Here is a 22995-nt window from a genome sequence, read left to right as displayed (position 1 = left end):
ATCATAAAAATATTATTTATTTCATATATTTTTATTAGGTTTAAAATAGTATGTTTTAAGTGTTTTCTTAAATGCTTTGAAAATATATATATTCATTTTGTTTTAAACTAATTATTTTGTGAATAACTTTATGATAAAACTCTAAATTATTTAGGTCTTAATTAGGTATAGATTTCATCTTTGTCTTAATTAAGTTGACTTTTGTCAATATTCAAAACTGTTTTCAGTCTCCGATTAAACGGATGATTAAGGTTTTCAAACAACAAAACCTTATATCATTTCAATCATTTTTAAGTGGGCCTCTAATAGAGTGTAAGTCCCAACACCTTTTTCTTTTCATAGTTTGTTTTCAAAAACTGTATTTACAAAATCTTCTTTCTGTTTTCAAAACATTCTTCTGGTATTTGAAGGGCATTATTCCCCGTGAAACTCTTCAGATACCTATGTGACCTATGTCCATCTTCACTTCTTCTGTTTTCAAAAGAAACATTAACTGTTTATCATATATATTCAACTGTTATCCATCAATTACTGGTAAGGCTTTGTACATACTTCTTCAAAGGCCTCCACTCCATCCAGGTTAGGCTTTACAAGCTTTCAATTTACAGTCTTTATTTAAATTATTGTCAAATATAGAACTCTTTATATATATATTAGAACTACGTTTGAGTGTAAACCCTAGCACAATTAAACTATATATATTATAGGAATATGACCTAGGATTGAGAATGTCTTCCCGGTGAAGGCTCTTTCCTAATTAGAGATCTGTAGTTCATACCCCCAAGATGAATTAGTCCCGGTGAAACATCTTGGCAAAAACCTTAGAATCCAAAAAATAGGACACATCCACCCAAAGAGGAATTATTCCCGGTGAAACCTCTTACCCATTTGCTTAAAGACAAAATAAGTTCAAAACCACATAGCTTTCTCTTGTGCTATAACAAGGACCCTCGATGACCCTCGATTAGCCTCCTCTTGGGCTTTGTACAAGGACCCACAGGCTTCTTAAAAGCATTTCCAGCTTCCTCTTGAGCTTGTATACAAGGACCCATCAGGTTTCTTATAAACATAGGAACAGGTCTTTAGTCACCTTTTAACATACCCTGGTGAGTTTCTTCCAATTTAAACCAGACTTTAAACAAGCTAAGTTTGTCTCAATTTTACATTGAGTACACCTTTTGGAATGAGAGGCATGGACAGTCTCTGTCACCCTTATCTTCATTAATCTTCCTTAGCAGAGTCTAGGATCCATGTTTTATTTATCCTCAGTCAGTGTCAGCCTTCATCTTGGGCTTTAAACAAGAAGTCTCATTAGATAATCTTTCTGCCATCATTTTAACAAAAACCCCTGGAAAGGGTTAGCCTCCAAAATCACTCCTTTTATTCTTAAGAGATAATTTCCCCAAAAAAAAAAGTCAAAACCCCTGGAAAGGGTTAGCCTCCAAAGTCAATTAATAAAAACCTGTTTAAAAGAATAAAACCCCTGGAAAGGGTTAGCCTCCAAGTTCAGTCAATAAACAGTTAAAACCCCTGGAAAGGGTTAGCTTCCAAAAATCATTCTTTTCAAAAGATAAATTCTCCAGCAGTTAAAACCCCTGGAAAGGGTTAGCTTCCAAAAATCATTCTTTTCAAAAGATAAACTCACCAGCTGAGTCAAAATCCCTGGAAAGGGTTAGCTTCCAAAAAAAATCAGTCTTTTAATAAATAAATCCTTCAGTAGAGTCAAAACCCAACAAAAATAGTTAGCCTCAACCTTGGGCTTCATACAAGGCACCAAAACAATAAAACTCCCTTGTTAATAGTCAGCCTCAACCTTGGGCATTGTACAAGGCAGATAATAGAGTCTCCCCAGTGAGTCCTTCATCATTCAGGTAGCCAAAACCTTGGGCTTTGTACAAGGCAGATAAACCATACTTCATGGGTCAAAGATTCCTAACATCTAGGATCTTTTCCCTATTAGAGTCATTCATACTCAGTCAGCCATAACCTTGGGCTTTGGACAAGGCAGAAAATAATATTTTTTCTAGCTAGAGTCAGCCTCAATTCTGGGCCTTGTACAGAATACAAAAATTCCTTGTAATTAACCCCCAGTGGAGTCATCTCCCAGAGTCAATAAATAATACATTAATCAAAAAGCCTCAAGCTTGGGCCTCATACAAGCCAGTTAAAAGATCAAGTCTTTTAAATAGTAGATAGACATAGCTTATCTCTATAGAGAGATCTTTCCTCTATCTCACCACATTCAAACAAACAAACATTACATTTCATTTTAATCAAGTCTCCCATTTAGGATTTTGAAAGGCATGAGCTGGCAGTAAAACCCAGACATGTGGTAACTTTCCCTAATTTGGATGAGCATTTTTCTTTCATTTAAGAGGCATTTGACTGGTATTCTTGCACATACACAAGTAAGGTCCCCCTCTTGAATGAAATTAATTCAGTTATTCTGTCACTCTTTTAATGTTTGTGGTGGAATAGTAGAAATACCTCTCTATAAAGATGACTTCATGTCTCTTTACTGTAAACAGAGATTTAATTCAAGCTTCAACCTTGAGCTTCAAACAAGGCACCCAAAAATAATTAATAATTAATTAGTTCCCCGAACTACATTAAGCTCTGACTTCCATTAGGGATATGTAGGCATGAGGTTCACAAGGAATCTCAGCGAGCTAATAAAATACCAAAAATAGTCAGTCAGTCAGTCTGTCTTTCTTTTATTCAATTCAATTCCTTCTCCTAATACAAAGGAGAAACATTCCCAATAATCATTAGCAGCACAAACACATTTAGACACAGAGAAGGTTCCTGTAGAGTACTACAGATATGTAGGGTGCTTAAACACTTCCCTATGTATAACCGACCTCCCGGACTCCAGAATTTCTAGTCTAGGTGAATCCCCACACTTAGCAAACTCCTAGGGTTTAGTTGAGATCTTTTTTTCCCTTTCCTACTCGTAGGACAAATAAGAAAGTTCGTGTGATATCGTAGGAAGAACTGAAACAAAATTCATCCCACCACGGGCGCATTCTCCTTCCAAATTTCGCGTGAAGGGTCTAGCGTGCCGTCCTCCCAAGTGAAACGGGGAGGTAAAAAAAAACGACAACCACAGAAAAATGGCGACTCTGCTGGGGATATAAGTGTTAAAAACCTTGGTTTTTCATCCGAACCAATGGTTGACCTGTTGTTGGTCCAGCCCCAATGAGGAATTAGGGATGCCAAATTCCCCCTCAAACAAGAGAGGTCCTGCCTAACCTCTGTGTCATTTCATGTGTTTGCTACATTTATATTTGTTTATTTTGTTTATTCTGTATCGGGAAAGGGCTTGATTCCCCCTTGAGGTGAGAAATCCTATACCCGGATTTGAGTGCAACATAAGATAGGATGGAGGATGTCTTCTCGGTGAAGGCCCTCTAATCTTGGTTCACAATTCTACTCTTGGGATTTGCCTGGCTGGTTGTGATTAACTGCGCCAATGCATTCCGAGACTGATTTGTACCAGGAGGACCTATAAACCCATTAACCCCACTTAAAGCCTTTTGTTAGGACGTAGAGCGGTGATTACGAAAGTAATTGTCACGCAGACACTACACTCAGAGAAAACTCTCTTATAGATACCAATCAATGTATCTTTAAGGTTGAGCAAAAGCTCTGAGACCCCTAGAACCCGTTCTACAGGTACAAAAATCCTTATCCTTAGTTTACCATTTGGGGCGAGGTTTGCGTTTTGACTTCATGACCACTATACCCTTCAACGCCATGTTTGTTTAAAACTCTTGTGTGTGCATTCATGCATTCATGCACCATTCATTAATAATAACTAAAAAACAAAAGAGTCTTTTTCGAGTCGTTTTTCAAGGAAACTAAATAACGAACGTTTTGAACTTCATAGAAAGAGAGAAACAGAGAAAGGACTTAAGGATCTATACCATGGATTACGGAAGAAAGAGAGCTAGGAAATACACCTTCAAGATTCCCCAGGTCGAGGAATTGGGAAAGCTCGCAAAACTCGTGGTCAACCCCCAGGCTTTCAAGGATAAGTATGGAAAACTTCTGCCTTTGCTCAATACCAACATTGTGGATGGGATCCTTCCCACCTTGGTACAATTTTACGATCCAACGTATCACTGCTTCACCTTTCCAGATTATCAGCTCATGCCTACGTTGGAGGAGTACTCTCGTCTGATTGGAATACCCGTGTACGCGCAAGATCCGTACTCCGGTTTGGAAAAGAATCCTGACGACATTATTATTGCTGCAACTACTCCTTTGAACGTAGTCGACATTAGAACTCATATGGTGAGTAGAGGAGAAATTCAAGGATTGCCCTCCAAATTCCTGTTTGATCAAGCTCGGTACTTCGTCAGCATCCAAGATATGAGCGCTTTTGAGGAAATCTTGGCTTTGCTTATCTACGGATTGTTTTTGTTTCCTAACATTAACGATTTCGTCGACATCAACGCAATTAAGATCTTCTTAATTGGAAATCCAGCTCCAACCTTGCTTGCGGATGCTTATCACTCTATGCATTCAAGAAACCTGCAGCGAGGAGGATTAATCACATGCTGCGTACCGTTGTTATACGAATGGTTCGTTTCGCACCTACCAAAGTCTAGCACTTTCTGGAATATGAGGGATGGCCTTTACTGGTCACAGAAAATCATGTCCCTCACTCATACGGACATTGAGTGGTGTAGTCCTGACAACGACGAAACCAAGATCATCTTCAGTAGCGGAAGTTTTCCCAACATACCCCTTATTAGAACTAAGGGAGGAATCAGTTACAATCCAGCTTTAGCCCGTCGTCAATACGGCTATCCCATGAAAAATATACCAAGTAACATCCAATTGGAGGGTCTGTTCTTCAAGAACATCGACGATCATAGCAACATGCTGAAGAAGGAAATTGTCCAAGCCTGGCGTCTTGTTCACAGCAAAGGGAGAAGATTGTTAGGAAAACATCTTTGCATCTCCATGGATCCTTACCTTCAATGGGTACGCATCAGAGCATTCAAGCTCAGGATGCCATATCAACATCCAGAACCCATTCCCCTAAGGGAACCAATATACCTTTTCTCCACCGATGTTGAAAAATTACAAGCGGCATTAAACAAGGTATGCCAAGAGAGGAATGCTTGGAGGAACAAGTATCGAATCGTCAACACGGAAAACATTGAGATTCATAACATCCTAAGAAGGAAGGATGAGTTACTTGAAGTGCTCGATCGACAAGTGTCACAAACGTCACTTTCTCATCATATCCCTCCTGCTTCCCGGATCATCGATCAGCTCACGTCGGAGAACGCTCAGCTCAAGAAACAGAAGAAGATGTTAAAACGTGAAGTCGGCTCTTCGTCAAAGTTTTAGAGTCCTTTCTCTCAGTTTCTCTGTATTTCTTTTTCAAAGCGTGTAAAAAAAACGGCGTTTTCGCTTAATTAATAAAAGTTTGATGTTTCATAACGTAATTATGGTGTTTCCTTGAAAAATATTAACTTAATTGCATATCATACATCGGTTTAGTCGTACGCACTGACACGAGAATTGTCACGGATCTAATAGTCACTTTCCTTTCTCCAGAAAGAGAGGAGGAGAAGGAGGTGAACCAAGACTTTCAAGCTGTCTCATCCATACAACAATCGTTCAAGTCGCAATAAAAGAATGGAAGACTTTGAGCAAGAGAATGGAGAACTCAGAGAAGAGGTTAATACTCTCAAAGATGCTATTGAAAGGCTCAATAACATGGTAGAAGCCCTGGTAGTTGAACAGAATCGACCAACGCCAGAAGAACCACAAAGGACTGTGGTTTCCGAGATTGTTTCTACTCCTATTCCTCAGTATGCCATGCCACCCAACCGACCTTGGGGCATGCCGTATAACTTTATTCCAGAAGGGTACATACCCCCAGTTTCTGAAGTTCCAAGAGCTACAATGGAGATGCAACCACCGGAGGGTTACAAACCTCTGGAAACTGAAGTTCCAAGAGCAACGGCAATGGGTTTCACACAACAGAATGCTGAGATTCCAAGATCTGCTGTCATGGCTTCTCCACAGCCCATTATGCATACTTTTCCTCCACAGGGCGGACAAGTATATCATCACGCTCCCAGTGAGGACGCTGGCGTGTATGAAAGATTGGACGAGTTCCAGGAACAGTTTCTGCAAATGCAGAAGGAACTCAAGACTCTTCGAGGACAAGATCTATTTGGAAAGAATGCTGCAGACCTCTGTCTGGTTCCAAATGTTAAGATTCCTCACAAATTCAAAGTACCAGAGTTTGAGAAGTACAAAGGGAATTCATGCCCACAAAGTCATCTTGTGATGTACGCTCGAAGAATGTCAACTCAGACTGATAATCAACAATTACTCATTCATTATTTTCAAGACAGCCTGACTGGTGCTGCACTCAAATGGTACATGAACTTGGACAGTTCAGAGATTCGTACTTTTCGAGACCTCGGAGAGGCCTTCGTCAAACAGTATAAGTACAATCTGGATATGGCTCCCGACAGAGATCAACTCCGGGTCATGACTCAAAAGGATAGAGAAAGCTTCAAGGAATACGCTCAAAGATGGCGTGAAGTTGCTGCACAAATCTGTCCACCACTTGAAGAGAAAGAAATGACAAAAATCTATCTCAAAACTTTGAGTCCATTTTACTACGGATGAATGGTTGCAAGTGCACCAAGTGACTTTACCGAGATGGTAAACATGGGTGTACGTTTAGAAGAAGCAGTTCGGGAAGGACGCTTGAACAAAGAACCAGAATCTTCTATTGGTCCAAGGAAGTATGGAAGTTCTTTCCAGAAGAAAAAGGATCAAGATGTCAGCAATGTCTTGCCCAAAATCAAGAAGAAATTTCAACCTCAAGTTGCAACAATAACTCCGGTTGTTAACTCAGCGCCAGCTTATCAACCTCAGGTCTCGCAACAACAAATTCAACAAAGGTCGCAGCAACCTCAGCAGCAGGTTCGACCTCCAAATTACAACAATCGGGCTCCAAGGTATCCTGCCTTTGACCCAGTACCAATGTCGTATGCGGAATTATTTCCAACATTACTGGCAAAAGGACTCATTCAGACAAGGAGTCCTCCAAATCCTACAAACAGTTCCTCACCATGGTATAAGGCTGACCAATCTTGTCCCTATCATCAGGGGGCACCAGGTCACAATATTGAGAACTGTTTCCCTTTCAAGATTGACGTCCAACGATTAGTGAAGAGCGGAATGCTATCCTTCAAAGATACTAGTCCAAACGTCCAAGCAAATCCTTTGCCGCAGCATAAAGAAGCTTCAGTGAATTGGATAGATCAACACCCTAACATCATTCAAATCTACGACATTCGTCAGATAGGGGAAAATCTTGTCAAGATGCACGCTAAACAAGCTGGGTACGGCCATGTACCACCTCACAACTACTTCACATGCGATATTTGTCCAAAGAATAATCAAGGATGTGCCGTAGTTCAAGCAGCATTACAAGAACAAATGGACTTAGGATGGATTCAACACATTCGAGTCAAAACTGAGTACGACGTCAACATGGTTCAAGGATGTCCAGGAGAATATAAAATCTACAAAGTTGAAGATCTTGAAGGATCGGTAGTCAGGTTCCATAAAACTTTAAATGGACTTGCCTACTTTGGAACAAATTTCCACGCTTACAGTAGGTGCAGAATCTGTCGAAGAAATTCACAAGGTTGTTTGCGCGTTCGCAACGACATCCAGAAATTGATGGATGATAATACCATTACATTTCTTGCCAACAGGGAAGATGATGAAGTCTTTACCGTATTTCCTCAAATTAATCAAGTTGAACCAATGCAAGTTAAGTATGATAGCAGGAAGACAGCAGTTGCTCCACTAGTCATCTACTTACCAGGTCCTGTACCGTATGAGTCCAGCAAGGCTATACCATACAAGTACAATGCTACATACATTGAAAATGGTAAGGAGATACCATTACCGTCTGTTGTCAACATTGCTGATGTTAGCTGAGTCACCAGAAGTGGACGAGTCTTCAACAGAGCAACAAAAAATGTGGAAAAGCCTTCGGAAGAAGCCGCACATAGGCAAGACAATCATCCGACCAATGCTGTTCAAGCGAAAGAAAATGATGAGATCTTGAAGTTAATCCAGAGGAGTGAATACAACATTGTAGATCAATTGCTACATACTCCGTCTAGGATATCTGTTCTCTCCCTACTATTGAGTTCTGAAGCTCATAGGGAAGCTCTACAGAAAGTTTTGGAACAAGCTTTTATAGAACCTAGCGTCACGATAAGCCAATTCAACAACATCGTTGCCAACATCTCCGCCGGAACTAACCTTAGTTTCTGTGATGAAGATCTTCCTGAAGAAGGAGTAGACCACAATCTTCCACTTCACATCTCAGTTGGCTGCATGGGTGATGTACTCACAGGAGTCCTAATAGACAATGGGTCCTCTCTCAACGTCATGCCTAAATCAACATTGTCAAGATTATCTTTCAAAGATTACCCGCTAAGGGAAAGTCATGCCATCGTCAAAGCCTTTGATGGATCAAGAAAGTCAGTTTTTGGAGAGGTAGATCTTCCCATAACTATTGGACCTCAGACGTTCAAAATCACTTTCCAAGTTATGGATATTCCAGCACAATACAGTTGTTTGCTAGGTCGCCCATGGATTCATGAGGCTGGGGCAATTACTTAAACACTTCATCAGAAACTGAAGTTCATAAGAAATGACAAATTGGTAACCGTATGTGGAGAACGAGCTCTGATCGTCAGCAACCTGTCATCATTCTCCGACATAGAACCAAAAGAAGTTGTTGGAACTAAATTCCAAGCACTTTCCTTGGGTAAGGAAAAAGGAAAGGAGAAAGCAGCGTCTATCTCTTCATACAAAGATGCAATCCAAGTTGTGAAGGATGGCACTACTAATGGTTGGGGGCACATTAATATTCCTACCAACAACAAGAACAGAACAGGAGTTGGATTCTTTCCAACATCATCAAAGACTATTCCAGGAATTGAGGTAGTTCTTCCAATTCAAGAAACTTTCCGCAGCGGAGGTTTTCTTCAACCTGTTCAACAAACAGTCAATACCATCGGTACGGAAAACACCGATGAAGAGGAATGGCTATCCTATCTTAACAAACCAGGATACATATCCCTATCAGAGTCTGAATCACCTTGCTGTTATCCGACTAAAGGATCTGAAAGTAAGACTCAACCAAGCAGTGATGAAGTTACTAACAGCTTCACCACCAGAAGTCATGGTTCATCAGAAGAAGTTCCTCCTATCCCCGAAGAAACCTGGGATACATTAGGAGAACCAAGCGGAAAATTCGACTACATGGTGAAATACTCCGCTCCTGAAAGCTCAAAAACCTCTTTGGAAGATATTGTTCCAACTGGATGGAACAGTGATTTTGAGTACCTCTCTCAGCCAAAAGAGATGTATAACCCTTGCTATTCATCATCATCGACTGGTGAAATCATCATTGAGGATTATATCCCCAAGTCACCTTCCGAGGCTACGGATCTAGAGTTCACATATCTAGTCAATGCCATCTCGGGAGAAGAGCAAGACCAAAATACAGAAGAGGATGATCTCGAAAGTGTCTCCGACAATGAGTCTCTCCATTCAGAAGATTGGAAGTTTCCTCAAAAGAAAGTCCGACATACTCCACTTGGAAATGGGTATGCTCACACCGCTCAGTCTGCTGAAGTAGAAGAAGATCGTCTGAGTGTTGCAAAGACAATGGTTGGTAAATCAAGACCTACCACAGGCCAGCTTAAGCCTAAGGTTCCAGATTACCTAGTGCACAATTGGGTTCGCCACTATTGGACAGCTGTTGAAGTTACAACTGCTGTTCGCACTCCTAAGTAGGAACTTTCACCGTTATTTTATCCTCTCACCATAGCCCAGGGTGAAGAGATGTTTCATAGGGCTTTGCATTTTACTATTTCTTAGGAAAATGTCCCTCTTTGCTTCGCCCAAAGCAATAGAGTTTTGTTTTATAGGGTCTTTGTTTCAAGAAATGACTATCGATAAATAAAAATGTCATTTTGTTCCGTCGTTAGTTTTTCCTTTTCTTTTTTCGGAAATTGGTAATCCTAAAAAACACCCTAAAAAACATCAAAAATTCCATTAACTGCATACACCGAGTCTTCCCTCGTTGTCTAAATAAAATCATCACACATATGCAGATTAATCATAAAATACCCCGTTGAAACGTGCGATCGTATGACTTCTCCAAGCTTTGAGTTTCCTGTATTCGAGGCAGAGGAAGAAGAAGACGAAGAAATATCAAAGGAAATTTCACGATTACTTCAACAAAAGGAAGAGACCATTCAGCCATACAATGAGCCTCTAGAGATCATTAACCTTGGTTCCGATGGAAACAGAAATGAGGTTAAGATTGGAGCTTCGCTCAGTTCAGAGATCAGAGAGAGTTTGATACAACTGCTCAAAGAATTCTCAGATGTCTTCGCTTGGTCTTATCAAGATATGCCAGGGTTGGATACCAGTATAGTGGAGCATCACTTTCCATTAAAAGCAGAATGCCCTCCGGTCAAGCAAAAATTGAGAAGAACTCATCCGGAGATGGCCATGAAAATCAAAGAGGAAGTTCAAAAGCAAATCAACGCTGGTTTCCTCGTCACTTCAGAATACCCTCAGTGGTTAGCTAACATTGTTCCCGTTCCTAAGAAAGACGGAAAAGTCCGCATGTGCGTCGACTACAGAGATTTGAACAAAGCTAGCCCTAAGGATGATTTTCCTTTACCACATATTGATATGTTGGTAGACAGTACAGCAAAATCCAAAGTTTTCTCATTCATGGACGGATTTTCAGGATACAGCCAAATCAAAATGGCACCTGAAGACATGGAGAAAACATCTTTCATCATCCCCTGGGGCACGTTCTGCTATCGTGTTATGCCTTTTGGACTAAAGAACGCAGGGGCAACTTATCAAAGAGCCATGACTACGCTTTTTCACGACATGATGCATAAAGAAGTGGAAGTCTATGTGGACGACATGATTGCCAAATCAGAAAATGAAGAAGATCACATACAAAATCTGACAAAGTTATTTCAACGCTTACGGAAGTTTCAGCTTCGCCTGAACCCCAACAAGTGCACCTTTGGTGTCTACTCAGGAAAACTCCTTGGTTTCATTGTCAGCAAACGAGGAATTGAAGTAGATCCAGACAAAGTCAAGGCAATTCAAGAAATGCCTTCACCAGAACCGAGAGACAAGTTAGAGGATTTCTTGGACGTCTGAATTACATCTCGAGATTCATATATCTCATGACTGCAACTTGCGCTCCTATTTTTAAACTTCTACGGAAAAATCAAAGTTGCGTCTGGACAGACGATTGTCAGAAAGCGTTCGACAGCATTAAAGAATATCTGCTCGAACCACCCATTTTGTCTCCTCCAGTGGAAGGAAGACCTTTGATAATGTACTTAACCGTCTTAGAAGAATCCATGGGTTGTGTCCTTGGACAGCAAGACGAGACGAGAAGAAAAGAGCATGCCATTTACTACCTAAGCAAGAAATTCACTGACTGTGAATCCCGCTACTCCATGCTCGAGAAGACGTGTTGTGCTTTGGCCTGGGCTGCCAAGCGTCTCCGCCAGTACATGATTCGACATACTACTTGTTTGATCTCTCATATGGATCCAATCAAGTACATCTTTGAGAAGCCTGCTTTAACTGGGAGAATTGCCCGTTGGCAGATGTTGTTATCAGAATATGACACTGAGTATCACGCACAGAAAGCCGTGAAAGGAAGCATTCTAGCTGAGCACCTGGCTCACCATCCACTCAATGGTCATGAATCAACCAGTTTCGACTTTCCGGACGAGGACGTCATGTACCTCAAGATGAAAGATTACGACGAGCCACTACCAGACGAAGGACCTGAGATAGGATCCCAGTGGGGCTTAATCTTTGACGGAGCTGTCAACGCTTATGGACGAGGAATTGGGGCAATCATTGTTACTCCTCAGGGTACCCATATTCCATTTACTGCCAGATTAACTTTCAAGTGCACAAACAATGAGGTCGAATATGAAGCTTGCATCATGGGTCTCGAAGAAGCCGTGGATCTAAGAATTAAACACTTGGATGTATACGAGGATTCTGCTTTGGTCATCAATCAAATCAAAGGAGAATGGGAAACACGCCAACCAGGGCTAATTCCTTACAAAGACTACGCGAGAAGATTGTTACCATTCTTCGACAGGGTAGATTTTTATCTCATTCCTCGCGAAGAAAACAACTTGGCTAATGCATTAGCCACACTCTCTCCCATGATTAGGATAAATCATTGGAATGACATTCCTCGGATCGATGTTATGCGCCTGGATAGGCCCGCTCATGTTTTCACAGTAGAAGCAATCATCGACGACAAACCGTGGTATCACGACATCAAGAAATTTCTTCAAAAGCAAGAGTACCCTCTTGGGGCGTCAAAGAAAGATAGAAAGACTTTGAGAAAGTTAACTTGTAGATTCTTCCTGAATGAAGATGTTCTGTACAAGAGAAACTTCGACATGATTCTGCTCAGATGCGTTGACAGAAAAGAAGCGGAAGTACTCATGAGAGAAATACATGAAGGTTCCTTTGGTACTCACACCAATGGACATACCATGACAAGGAAAATACTGAGAGCAGGATATTATTGGCTGACGATGGAGTCAGATTGCTACCAGTACGCAAAGAGGTGTCACAAATGTCAGATCTACGCCGATAGAATTCATGTGCCACCATCTCTTCTCAACATACTCTCTTCCCCTTGGCCTTTCTCCATGTGGGGAATCGACATGATTGGAATGATCGAGCCAAAAGCGTCCAACGGACATCGCTTCATCTTGGTAGCTATAGACTATTTCACCAAATGGGTTGAAGCAGCTTCATATGCAAACGTTACAAGACAAGTTGTCGTCAGGTTTATCAAGAATCACATCATCTGTCGCTACGGCATTCCTAGCAAGATAATCACTGACAATGGGTCAAATTTGAATAACAAAATGATGAAGGAGCTTTGTGAAGAATTCAAGATTGAGCATCACAACTCATCTCCTTACAGACCAAAGATGAATGGGGCTGTAGAAGCAGCTAACAAAAACATCAAGAAAATCATTCAGAAGATGGTCATCACTTACAAAGATTGGCATGAAATGCTCCCGTATGCTCTTCATGGTTACCGTACATCAGTACGTACTTCGACTGGAGCAACTCCTTTCTCCCTTGTATATGGCATGGAAGCAGTCCTACCCATAGAGGTTGAGATCCCATCAATGAGAGTCTTGATGGAGCCAAAATTAACAGAAGCCGAGTGGTGTCAAAGCAGATTCGATGAATTGAACTTAATCGAAGAAAAGCGCATGACAGCTTTATGCCACGGTCAGCTATATCAACAAAGAATGAAGAAAGCTTTCGACAAAAAGGTTCGACCTCGCACAATCAAAGAAGGCGACCTTGTACTCAAAAAGATTCAATCTTTTCTCACAGATTCGAGAGGGAAATGGACTCCCAATTATGACGGCCCCTACGTGGTCAAGAGAGCTTTCTCAGGAGGAGCCTTAATACTCACGACTATGGATGGAGAACAATTCACCCGTCCTGTGAACGTCGACGCAGTCAAGAAATACTTCGCCTAAATAATTAAAAGAACAGCTCGCTAAGTTGAAAACTCGCAATGAGCGACTTAGGCAAAAAAGAGCGTCTCGGTGAATCGAAAACCCGAAAGGGCGATTCAGGCAAAAGTTAGAGACATAAAAAATAAATAATCAATCCCGGTAGACTTAAAAACCGAGAGGGGTGGTTTACGCAAAAGTTAGGGATATATGGCAAGTAACTGTGTTCAGGACAAACTTGATCATTCAAAAATCCATAGCGGAGTATTCATCAGCAGTAGGTCATCTTCTACGAAGCACGAATACAGCGCAACTCGGAGTGGAAGGGAAAGATAACGGTCGTCACGTTTCATCGTAGCCCTTTTCCCGAAAAATTTCCAATTTCCAACTTTGTAAATACTCCATGGAATCAAGCATTTGGCTGATTACCATTTCGTAAATAATAATTTGAGCCTTGTGCCTTTCTTTGCAAATCGAGTCTTATTCAGTTTCTTAAAATGCATTTTAAGTTTAAACAGTCATTTTCTTGAAACAAATGTTTTCATAAAATAAAAATGAATTTACTTGCAAAAATAAAGGTGAAATTTCTTTCTAAGGTTTACAAACAATAGGAAGAATGCAAACAGTTGCTCCGAGAACAGTTGAGACTCCGGGAACCAAGATTTCCCCATGAGGTCGCTTTGCGAACATCTCCCGATGACGGATCTTTACTTCAATTCATATTACTCACTTCGGACAGCGGACAACTGATAACTAGGTATTCCCAACAGAGTTCGAACTACAAGAAGAGGACATCTTCTGATCAACAAGATTCAAGTCGTATCATAGGATTTTACATCCGCAACAATTCTATTCACATTCACTTTGCATTTCATAAATCATCGTAGTATTCATGCATTTTGTCTCACACCATATTTGCGTAATGAGCATAGTCTAGCCAGGTTTTGATAGTGTTAATACCCAAATTACTTGGGCATATACTCGAGATTCCCCTGCAAAGTTGTGAAAGGGTTTTCTTCTTCATAAAGAAGGTTCATACACCCAAATTCCCCAAGCAGGTCAACAGATGGTAGTCTCCCTCAAAGAGATAGTTTGTTCACTTTTGGAATTCCTCAGCCGAGATTCTCCCGCAGAGCGACACTCGACAGTCTTCTTCAAATGAGATAGTCTGTTTCGCATTTTGGAAATCCCTACAGGGGCCGATGAGCGGTTCTCTTCTCCAAGAAGTGTGGATTCCCCGACATAATTAACAAGTGGTAGTTTTTCCTCCTGGAAAACAGTTTGGTATTTCCCCAGCAGGGTCAAGATATGCCACTTTTCGTCAAAAAAAATAATTCAGAATCTCCCAGCGGAGTCAACAAATGGCAGTCTCTCCTAGTCGAAGACAATTTGTTCCCCTAGCAAATGGCAAATGGTAGACTTTCCCCAAGGAAAGACAGTTTGTCTGTTAAACATTCAAGAGGTCGATGAATGTTGGTTATCACCCCGAAAACAGTTCGTCTACTTTCAAGCAAAGTCATTAGCCCCTCAAAAGAGCGCGGGACCATATGACGATCCTTCAAAAACGTCAAGTTGAAAGGAGGGATGGTGAAGTTTCTTTATTTGCCGTCAAATGGTATCTTACCTCCAAGTGCTGGTAAGAAGTTTGATGAGGAAACAAACCCTTGAAGTTTCTTTATTTACCGTCAAATGGTATCTTACCTCCAAGTGCTGGTAAGAAGTTTGATGAGGAAACAAACCCTTGAAGTTTCTTTATTTACCGTCAAATGGTATCTTACCTCCAAGTGCTGGTAAGAAGTTTGATGAGGAAACAAACCCTTGAAGTTTCTTTATTTACCGTCAAATGGTATCTTACCTCCAAGTGCTGGTAAGAAGTTTGATGAGGAAACAAACCTTTGAAGTTTCTTTATTTACCGTCAAATGGTATCTTACCTCCAAGTGCTGGTAAGAAGTTTGATGAGGAAACAAACCTTTGAAGTTTCTTTATTTACCATCAAATGGTATCTTACCTCCAAGTGTTGGTAAGAAGTTTGATGAGGAAACAAACCCTTGAAGTTTCTTTATTTACCGTCAAATGGTATCTTACCTCCAAGTGCTGGTAAGAAGTTTGATGAAGAAACAAATCTTTGGAAATTTTCTCTTTATCTGAGATATTGTCCAAACACGACTGAGACCAGTTTCGAGATATGGACATCCGAAACAAGGGGGAGGTTGTTTGCCTTTTTCTAAGTGTCAACACCTAGTTAAAAAAAATGGATTGCGCATCCTACACTGCTATCCATTCCCCAGAATCCGCATCAAGTATTTCTACAGGAGTTTGTCTCCTCATCCCCCGCCAAGTGCGACAACGGGATCAAGTCATGAAAAGATTTTATCAATTACAACATCTCAGGAGCGCCCAAAATTCGGGCATTCTTTAGTATTTAAGTCTCTTTCACGCAGGAGAGATCGAGATATCAATCTCTCTCCCTCCAGATAAAAGAAACTTAAATAGGGGCATCTGTCATACCCTAATTTTTGGCCCCCCTGAGATGACATATCTTCAGGATTTTCATCAGGTCAAAACAAGTACCCAGAGCAGTCATTTCTTCATCTGGCATTCAATCAAGGATATTCAAAGACAAGAAAACTCAGGCAAAAGATCAATCAATAGAAGGATTAGTCTCTAACACAATCATAGGACTCAAAAGCTTCATTTTTATATTCACCTATGATTGATTAGACACCCAGTCATCTGAGTACAGGTTTACTCAGGTTACCAGACTAGGGTTTTTGAGCCTATCAAGGGCTAAAATCAGGGATCACCTTTGGGAAACCCTAAAAAGCCCCAGGGGATCATTCAAAGACATCAATCATATTCAAATAGCTCATATGACAAGATCTACTGGACATCACACCTCAATTCAAAGCCTACAGTCATCATTTTCATCTGGTCGACAATTAGGGTTTTTGACCTAATTCACCAGGATAGTTGACTTTTAATCAGGGCATGGATCCAAAACTCAAGACATGATTCAAGAACCTCTACTACCTCAATATAACCCATTTACATCACTCATTTGAGGAGAAGATCTTAATTCCACACAAAAGTCCAAAATCTCACTTTATTTGGAAAAAGTCAACTGTATGGGATCACCTTTGACTTTTAAGATTTTTAGTCAAACCATGACTTTTAAAGATCAATATCATCAATATATGGATATTAAAGTCATTTGACCAAAGAAATTCAAAAAGAATCATCAAGGAGCAAAAAGTCGGGAATTAGGGTTTTTGAGGGCATTGTGGGAACTCAAAATTTCACCTACACAACTCAAAAAACTTCCAACATGAAAGTTGTAGATCTTGCAAAATAAAACAACATCTTACATAGGAACTTTTTTCAAAAGAGCAACCATTTAAGAGTTTTGGAATTTTGAAGCTTTAGGTTATAAAAACTTGGAAATTTTTCTAAGTGTTTTTAACCTAATTTTCATCCAAGTTTGGGCTCATTTTTCACAATTTTCCCAAATGATTCTGAAGAAACCATAAACTAATGATTTGAAGTAGATGTTTAGGGCTTTCCAAATTGTGCTCAACCTTCCCCAAATTCATTTTGAGCTAAGAGTTATGCTTGTTCAAAGTTGGCACCATGAAGTAAAATTATAGGTCATGCATCATTTTTGAACTTTGCAATTTTGTGCACATGACCTCACTTATGGATGCTACACGAACCATAACACATCTGAAAACATGCCATGCATTCATTTCCACCATGACATGAGAATTGAGGAAGATTCCCATAACAAGAACATGTGATTATGTAATGATTACATTTGGGAATTTATGGCAAATTGATGAATCACCCAAGGAATCTTCTCACCAACCAATTAGAGCTCACTCTGCATCAGAAATGTTCCCTAAGATAAGATAGGATCAATGGATGGGGGGCTGGCTCGAAATTGCAATGATCACTCTTGGATATTCCTTGAAATTTCTTCATGGCTAAGAAACCAAACTCACTTCACTAAGCAAGCTCACTATACACAATTGCTCTGAATCAATTGCCTATAAATAGAGGGCTCTTTCTCATTCAGAAAACACACCAAAGCAACCATATTCCTTGCTTTCTCTATCTCTTCTCATGCTTATGGTTTTTCAAAGTTCTTTGGCAAGAAGAATCGTTTTCTTCAAACCAGAGCTTATCTTTGGAAAGTAAGCATTCTAACATCTCAAAGGGGTTCATTTGAGGTGATCCAAGCACCTGGATCACTTTTGTAAGTGGAGGAACGCCATTGTTGCTCTCACTTTGGAGCTGTTGCAGTTGGAGGTCCATAGAGCAATTCAGAAGGTTTCCAACAAAGCCAAGCATCCAGACGTGTTCCTCAGGTCATAGTGAAGCTGTTCAGATGGCTGCAGCTCATCTGTAACTCAAGATTCATCACTCTCCATGTCCGCTTGAAGCTCAAATCGAGGGAGGTCCATAGAGTAATTCAGGAGAATTGAAGTTACAATAAGCATTTAGTTAGCATCAATGAGTCCCAAGGAAGCTTTTGGGATCATTCATACAAGCCCAGGTGCTCTCTATCATCCTCACGACCTCCATTTTCAGAGGTAAGTTTCTGAACTCCATATCTTTAATTTAAGTACTCTTTGTGATAAAGCTCGATTCTATCTTGTTCAGCATCATCAGAGGATTGAAAACCCTCTATCATCATTCATTTATTCATCTTGTTTGTCATTTAATTTCAAATTTAGGGTTCATGTGTTCTTAGAGTTCTCTGAGAAATTAGGTAGCTATAGTTAATACAAATAAATGTTAGTTACGTATCTGGATTCGTGAGGAAATTTAGAACAAGATTGATGTTTACATCATGCCATTTAGTTGAGAAACCAGAGAGTTAGGAATTTGAAAATCTTTGAGCTCGAGGAAGAAGACGACTATGGCCATGGCGCGCAAAATTCAAATCTCTGGGCAAAGTTTATTTTATTTTTAATGATAGGCGTTTTCTAAACGAATGAATAACTTGCCCTAGTGGCCTCACATGCGCTCTTAGTCTCCTCATGCCTCAAGTCTGGGGTTCGAATCCCCCTCGCCCCATACTTTTTGTTTCTTTTATTTTTCCATGATTTGCCACTTGTTTGAAAATATAATGAACTGGATGTGTATCATGAACACCAAGCGCGCGTTGGCCCAGTGGTGTTATTTTGAGCTGGTGACTTAGAGGGCGTGTGTTCAAACCTTGGAGGAGACAAACCCAATTTTTTACCACTATTTTTCTTTGTTTTATTCACAAACTTCACACAATTATTTAACCTATCAAAAATATCCATTTTTACCTCATTTTTCACACACTTGTTATTTAATATATCTATTTTGTGAATAATCAAAAAAATCATAAAAAAATTATTTATTTCATATATTTTTATTAGGTTTAAAATAGTATGTTTTAAGTGTTTTCTTAAATGCTTTGAAAGTATATATATTCATTTTGTTTTAACCTAATTATTTTGTGAATAACTTTATGATAAAACTCTAAATTATTTAGGTCTTAATTAGGTATAGATTTCATCTTTGTCTTAATTAAGTTGACTTTTGTCAATATTCAAAATTGTTTTCAGTCTCCGATTAAACGGATGATTAAGGTTTTCAAACAACAAAACCTTATATCATTTCAATCATTTTCAACTGTTTCTCATAAACAGTAAATCATTTTTAAGTGGGCCTCTAATAGAGTGTAAGTCCCAACACCTTTTTCTTTTCATAGTTTGTTTTCAAAAACTGTATTTACAAAATCTTCTTTCTGTTTTCAAAACATTCTTCTGGTATTTGAAGGGCATTATTCCCGGTGAAACTCTTCAGATACCTATGTGACCTATGTCCATCTTCACTTCTTCTGTTTTCAAAAGAAACATTAACTGTTTATCATATATATTCAACTGTTATCCATCAATTACTGGTAAGGCTTTGTACATACTTCTTCAAAGGCCTCCACTCCATCCAGGTTAGGCTTTACAAGCTTTCAATTTACAGTCTTTATTTAAATTATTGTCAAATATAGAACTGTTTATATATATATTAGAACTACGTTTGAGTGTAAACCCTAGGACAGTTAAACTATATATATATATTATAGGAATATGACATAGGATTGAGAATGTCTTCCTGGTGAAGGCTCTTTCCTAATTAGAGATCTGTAGTTCAAACCCCCAAGATGAATTATTCCCGGTGAAACATCTTGGCAAAAACCTTAGAATCCAAAAAATAGGACACATCCACCCAAAGTGGAATTATTCCCGGTGAAACCTCTTACCCATTTGCTTAAAGCCAAAATAAGTTCAAAACCACATAGCTTTCTCTTGTGCTTTGTACAAGGACCCACAGGCTTCTTAAAAGCATTTCCAGCTTCCTCTTGAGCTTGTATACAAGGACCCATCAGGTTTCTTATAAACATAGGAACAGGTCTTTAGTCACCTTTTAACATACCCTAGTGAGTTTCTTCCAATTTAAACCAGACTTTAAACAAGCTAAGTTTGTCTCAATTTTACATTGAGTACACCTTTTGGAATGAGAGGCATGGACAGTCTCTGTCACCCTTATCTTCATCAATCTTCCTTAGCAGAGTCTAGGATCCATGTTTTGTTTATCCTCAGTCAGTGTCAGCCTTCATCTTGGGCTTTAAACAAGAAGTCTCATTAGATAATCTTTCTGCCATCATTTTAACAAAAACCCCTGGAAAGGGTTAGCCTCCAAAATCACTCCTTTTATTCTTAAGAGATAATTTCCCCAAAAAAAAAAGTCAAAACCCCTGGAAAGGGTTAGCCTCCAAAGTCAATTAATAAAAACATGTTTAAAAGAATAAAACCTCTGGAAAGGGTTAGCCTCCAAGTTCAGTCAATAAACAGTTAAAACCCCTGGAAAGGGTTAGCTTCCAAAAATCATTCTTTTCAAAAGATAAATTCTCCAGCAGTTAAAACCCTTGGAAAGGGTTAGCTTCCAAAAATCATTCTTTTCAAAAGATAAACTCACCAGCTGAGTCAAAATCCCTGGAAAGGGTTAGCTTCCAAAAAAAATCAGTCTTTTAATAAATAAATCCTTCAATAGAGTCAAAACCCAACAAAAATAGTTAGCCTCAACCTTGGGCTTCATACAAGGCACCAAAACAATAAAACTCCCTTGTTAATAGTCAGCCTCAACCTTGGGCATTGTACAAGGCAGATAATAGAGTCTCCCCAGTGAGTCCTTCATCATTCAGGTAGCCACAACCTTGGGCTTTGTACAAGGCAGATAAACCATACTTCATGTGTCAAAGATTCCTAACATCTAGGATCTTTTCCCTATTAGAGTCATTCATACTCAGTCAGCCACAACCTTGGGCTTTGTACAAGGCAGAAAATAATATTTTTTCTAGCTAGAGTCAGCCTCAATTTTGGGCCTTGTACAGAATACAAAAATTCCTTGTAATTAACCCCCAGTGGAGTCATCTCCCAGAGTCAATAAATAATACATTAATCAAAAAGCCTCAAGCTTGGGCCTCATACAAGCCAGTTAAAAGATCAAATCTTTTATACAGTAGATAGACATAGCTTATCTCTATAGAGAGATATTTCCTCTATCTCACCACATTCAAACAAACAAACATTACATTTCATTTTAATCAAGTCTCCCATTTAGGATTTTGAAAAGGCATGAGCTGGCAGTAAAACCCAGACATGTGGTAACTTTCCCTAATTTGGATAAGCATTTTTCTTTCATTTAAGAGGCATTTGACTGGTATACTTGCACATACACAAGTAAGGTCCCCCTCTTGAATGAAATGAATTCAGTTATTCTGTCACTCTTTTAATGTTTGTGGTGGAATAGTAGAAATACCTCTCTATAAAGATGACTTCATGTCTCTTTACTGTAAACAGAGATTTAATTCAAGCTTCAACCTTGAGCTTCAAGCAAGGCACCCAAAAATAATTAATAATTAATTAGTTCCCCGAACTACATTAAGCTCTGACTTCCATTAGGGATATGTAGGTATGAGGTTCACAAGGAATCTCAGCGAGCTAATAAAATACCAAAAATAGTCTGTCTGTCTGTCTGTCTTTCTTTTATTCAATTCAATTCCTTCTCCTAATACAAAGGAGAAACTTTCCCAATAATCATTAGCAGCACAAACACATTTAGACACAGAGAAGGTTCCTGTAGAGTACTACAGATATGTAGGGTGCTTAAACACTTCCCTATGTATAACCGACCTCCCGGACTCCAGAATTTCTACTCTAGGTGAATCCCCACACTTAGCAAACTCCTAGGGTTTAGTTGAGATCTTTTTTTCCCTTTCCTACTCGTAGGACAAATAAGAAAGTTCGTGTGATATCGTAGGAAGAACTGAAACAAAATTCATCCCACCACGGGCGCATTCTCCTTCCAAATTTCGCGTGAAGGGTCTAGCGTGCCGTCCTCCCAAGTGAAACGGGGAGGTAAAAAAAAACGACAACCACAGAGTATACATCATAATGCTACTAAAATGTAACAAGATTTGAGGAAACTGTTTAGTGGTAAAGTATGAAGAAAGATATAGCGGAATTTGTTTATTCATGTTTGACTTGTCAAAAGTCAAATATTGAGCTTCAAAAACCGTTTAGTTGGTACAACAGTTATCTATTCCCGAGTGGAAGTGGGATCGTATTTCTACGAATTTTGTTTCAGGTTGGCCGAGAACGTCGAGTAATTGTGAAGCGATTTGGATTATTATGGATAGACGGACAAATGTGTTCATTTTATTCCGATAAGGATGGATTATTTGATGGAAAGATTTGCTAAGTTGTACATCGAGAGAATTGTGTGTCTGCATGGTATTCCGTCAAGTATTGTTTTGGATAAAACTCCGAGGTTTTTCTTTTGGATTTTTAAGAGGTTTGCGGAGTGATTTGAGATTAGAAGAGAAGATACTTGAAGGTTGAATGAAGGATTTGTACTTGGGGCTACTTGCTTGAAGAGAATTTTCGAGGACGAAAATATTTTAAGTGGGGGAGAGTTGTAACAAGTCGATTTTATTAGATATTTTATTTATTAGCTTATTTGTGTGTTTTATTAATTATTTGTTTATTTAATTATTATGTGGTATTACTACTTAATTGAAATATCTAATTATATGCATATTTGTGTTTTATGATATAATTAGGATATTAGTAGTATACTATGTACTGGGCCTAATTAATAATTGGATGGATGGGTAATAACATAACTAAGTCCATTAAGAGAAAGATAGTAAGAAGAGGAAAACTAGGGTTTTAGAGATAACACAATTTGGGGGAAAGGAAGAGAAAGAAGAGAATAGAGGAGAAAGAACATAGAAGAGAAGAAGAAGGAAATTGTAGATTTCTTGAAGAGGGTGGA

This window comes from Vicia villosa, unplaced genomic scaffold (assembly GCF_029867415.1).
Source record: "Vicia villosa cultivar HV-30 ecotype Madison, WI unplaced genomic scaffold, Vvil1.0 ctg.000444F_1_1, whole genome shotgun sequence".
Classification (NCBI taxonomy): Eukaryota; Viridiplantae; Streptophyta; class Magnoliopsida; order Fabales; family Fabaceae; genus Vicia; species Vicia villosa.
The sequence above is the reverse complement of the archived record's forward strand: the minus strand, read 5'-3'. Positions refer to the sequence as shown.